The sequence below is a fragment of the Teleopsis dalmanni genome, chromosome 1 (assembly GCF_002237135.1).
Source record: "Teleopsis dalmanni isolate 2A chromosome 1, ASM223713v2, whole genome shotgun sequence".
NCBI classification, from domain to species: Eukaryota; Metazoa; Arthropoda; class Insecta; order Diptera; family Diopsidae; genus Teleopsis; species Teleopsis dalmanni.
Window position 1 is genome coordinate 116,013,058 of NC_051846.1, and position 4,879 is coordinate 116,017,936.

Sequence of the window (4,879 nt, forward strand, 5' to 3'; positions counted from 1 at the left end):
ATCAATTTTGCAGTAAAAGCAAAATTGATCTTACAGCGCTGAGGACCTAGGATAAGTGAATAATTAAAAACACTGAATGTCAAATATTTCATAGATATTACCTCGAATCCTCACGACTGGTTCGCAAACAGGTCTTTTGGTTTGTCGGTCTCACTTTCGTTTGCAATGAATTTTAATTATAATAGAATTTTAATTATTATTTAGGAAAAAAAGAAACTAGCACTCAAACACATTTATGGAACAAATCAAAACAAAAAAACCTGCAATATGAGAAATGTCATTTTAATTTGTTTTGTTATAATTTTCGTTTGATCGCCAAAAGTTGCAGTGAGTAATAAGAGAAGCTGAGAATGCAGCGTAAACATTGCAAGGTAAGAGAATCAATAACAAAATAATGGAAAGCTTTCGTGAGTCTCGAAGTAGAAGACATTAATTAAGTGCATTGACCGTGAAACGGCGGATTAAAAAAGTATGAGTTAAGCAGTTAGAAAAAAAAGCAAATAAAAGGGGCATTCGAAGGATCTTCGGTCTTCTTGGTTGAGTTTTCGTGAACGGAACGGGCAGAATGTATGACAGAGTTTAACTTCAGTGATCCGCAAAGAAATACATAAGAAAAAAAGTAAAAAAAAATATATATGAAACTCTTATCGGAAACGGTGTGAAGTTGTTAATATATAAATTTATACTCTGGAACAGTGTTTTATACCATAACTATCAAGTATTTTAAATAAAAAAAAATTATATATTTCAATAATCTCTATCCAATGAACGTTTTTTTTTTAATACCAATAAATCAAGTATCGAATGCATTGAATGTGATAAAATTCAAACTGATACCTGGAACAGCAACGGTGACGGCAACAGTAGCAGTGACGCGAGCGTTAACAACAATAAGGCATAAATTGCCAGAATAGCAATAATAACTAAATAAATTACTTAAATGAAGTGTTTAAAGAAATTCAAATATATTACTAACTAAATTATAAATACGAAAACTAAACAATAGAAAAGAGTTAACATCTAATAATTTTTATATTTCAATAATATATATGAAATGAACTTTTTTTAAATATCAATAAATCAATTATCGAATGCATTGAATGTGATAAAATCAAACTGACACCTGGGACAGCAACGGCGGCGGCAACAGTAGCAGTGGCGCGAACGTTAATAACAATAAGGCATCAATTGCCAGAATAGCAATAATAACTAAATGAATTACTTAGTGCATTAATTATCTACATACTTAGTTTTTTTTTGAAGTATTATTTAATTTTCTAAGAATATCCATGATAGATAAATATAATTATTTGAAACATGTTAAATCGTGTAATGTTTTTTTTTTATAATTATTTGTAATTTAATTTGGCCTATTAAATTTTTGGTTGTTGAGTTTTTTTGTACTGAACCCTGGTATACGCTGAGTATACCCCGGCCGCGGTAGAGGCCGGAAAGGTCGTTACAAATGGCGCCCGAGCAGGGACCGACTTGCAAGCTAATGTGACCACAGAATAAAACTAGAATCAAGACGAAGAAACAAAATAAATGCACCATGTCGATCATTGCTTCATCGTATGGTCAAATCATAGACCAGATATGTGAATGGCCTGTAAGGTACAACGGAGAGAGGGATCCATTAGAGTTTGTGAAAAGAATCGAAGAACTAGCCGACCTCAATCACATCGATATGAATCTAGTTGTCAGCACGATGCCCGTACTGCTTGAAGATAAAGGACTGTTGTGGTACCGCAACAACAATAACCGTTGGAATCTCTGGTCAAGCTTCAAGGCAGACTTTTTAAAATTTTTCCGTCCACATGGATATTTTGAAAGAATGGAAGAACTTCGTACAGAGCAAGTTAAAACAAGTCGAAGTCAGGTACAGGAAGCGAACAGCAATCGCCTGATAATTGAGCATCCAGAAACGATGCCATTACTAAATACCACCAAATGCGTACCAACTACAGAAACAGGGAAGAACGTTACTTACAGTGTGAATCTGAAGCCACATGGGCTACAAAATAAGAAAAGTTACCAGCAACAAAATAATTCTAAAGTTAAGCAAACAACAACACAAATAGATAGCATTACAACGTCAAAGACACCACTACTATCCAAGTCGAGCATGATACCAAGCATGCAAAGTCAAACTTACCCAGTGCGACACTCAGTAACACCGCTAGAAAATATACAAGAGCAAACCTCAAGTAAATACCTCGTAGTACCATTGCAACATCCCAGACCTATTGAAGAGTTACAAATTCCAACATAAGAAGTACAACATCTGCGTTGTTCGAAACTCATCAAAGAAAATTCGAAAGTACAACCACAGCAAGGATTACAAACCGTTACGCCAGTCGAAGAAAACCCTCATGTGCAAGATGCACAAACACAACAGTTTAAAGAAAAACCACTGATTACATCATTGACCGAATTAAAGGCACAAGTTGTAACACGAGAAGTACAACCACAACCCGTCGAAGAAAGTCCGCAGGTGCTAGACACACAACCGCAACGGGATCCTCATTTTCACGAAGAACAACCGATCACACCATCGAGCGAATCACAGATAAGAGATATTCCAGTACAACAAGATCGACAGAAGATTACAGTCGTCATTACAAAAACAAGCCAGGTTCAACTGAAGCAAGCAGCACCAAGTTCTCCAGCATCACCAGGTCCTCAACGAATCTCGCTCATTCACGCCCTTCAACTAAAACAACTATCACAACAAGAGAAAGATCGTTCTATGCAGCCGGAAGAAATGTTGAATAATCCTCTAACACAAGCACGATGTCTCAGAATTCGAAATTCATCCAGCATTCAAAATCTGCCGAAACCAATTGATAATGTGGAGTTGATTCAGCAAAAAGGTTGTGTTCATTATAGCAAACGCCAAGACGAATTTTTCAAAGTATTTAAGTGTCCCAAGAAACGAAAAAGAAACTGTGCAAGCAGATAGGAATTTAGTTTTTTTCGCTTACCGAAAATAAGGAGGGAATGTAATGATCAATTTTGCAGTAAAAGCAAAATTGATCTTACAGCGCTGAGGACCTAGGATAAGTGAATAATTAAAAACACTGAATGTCAAATATTTCATAGATATTACCTCGAATCCTCACGACTGGTTCGCAAACAGGTCTTTTGGTTTGTCGGTCTCACTTTCGTTTGCAATGAATTTTAATTATAATAGAATTTTAATTATTATTTAGGAAAAAAAGAAACTAGCACTCAAACAGATTTATGGAACAAAAGAAAAAAATCAAAACAAAATAACAACGTGAGAAATGTCATTTTTAATTTGTTTTTTTACATTTTCGTTTGATCGCCAAAAATTTGCAACGGGAGATAGAAAAAGCTGAGTGTGCAGCGTAAACATCGCAAAGTGAAGAAAACCAACCAAACATCTGGTGAGGGGAAAGTTTGAGTGCATTGACCGCGAAACGGCTAATTGAAAAATCCGTTCTAGGCAGTTATAAAGAAATGAAATAAAAGGAGCAGTCGGAGGAGCTTCCTGTCTCTTTGGTTAGTTTTTTTGAAACGAAATGTATAAAACAAGTGACAGAGTTTTCCTTGGAGGGATTTGATTAGAAAAAAAATATAAATATCCAAGCATAAGTTTTTTTTTTCTGTTGTGGGCTCGGTTAAATATACTCGAAATAAGTGTTTTGTGCGGTAATTTGAATATTTAACACTACATATACCAGGTGAAATCAAAAACAAATAATTTAAAAAAAAAACTGGGATATTCAGAAGTAATACGAGGAAAAAAATTAAAATATGTAACAATCCGCATAGAAAGTGGCACAAGGTTAATTTTCATGTGAACTGCCACTTAGCGTGGACTCCAATCAAACTAAACTTGCGTTTAAAATTAAAGAAAAAAAAAGGGAAAAAGATTTGAAAAAAGGTAAAATCATAAAACTAAATAACTAAAGTCTAAAAGAAAGTAATTAACTGGAATGCAAAAATAACTTGAAACATTAATAAAAAAATTTAATAACGTGTTTCATTGGTGACTTCGAACCATGTATTATATTCGTAATAATTTTTTTAACATCGAAGAAGAAAATATTTCGAACAACATCTATTAAATACTTTTATCAGTGAGAAACTATATATAGTGTCTTTCCAATAAATAACACAATCAAATTTTAAGAACTGAATTAAAGAAAAAAACACACAACGCGATCGCGTCAGCAACATCATCAACGGCAATAACTACTCAGACGCTAGCAGCCGCTACCCCAGCTACAATAACGTCGCTCCTGGCACATAGCACCAGCGGACAAATATTTTCCATTTTTCCTATATCTCTTTATATATTAAAATTATATTATATTATATAGGTTCTTTGCATAACTTATATGTTCATATGTATGAATTGTTAGTTACTTTATTTTTTTTTTTAACTATATTTTTTTCTTACTTTTGATGAAACAATATGTATGAATTGTTAGTCGTTTTATTTTCAATTATATTTTTTTCTTTTGATGTAACCATAGTAAATTCAAAATAGTAAATAATTTAAGTCCATTTGAGTTTTCTTAAGATATTCTTATTTAGTATTAATAAATAGAAATATATTATATATAAAATTTTGATAAAGTAAATGTGAAGACAAAATGTTAAACAAGCTAGGTCTAATTGGATTTTTTTTTGAAGATATCTGTATTGTAATATTTAGCGTGGATTATGCAAATTTTAAGATCTATCTTATTAATTATTGGTTGATAGTAGTTAAGTTTTTTTTTTACTTCGTTTTTTTTTTGTAAATATTTAAATCAGAGGAAACGTTGAAGATTTTTTTTTTGTACTGAACCCTGGTATACGCTGAGTATACCCCGGCCGCGGTAGAGGCCGGAAAGGTCGTTACAAG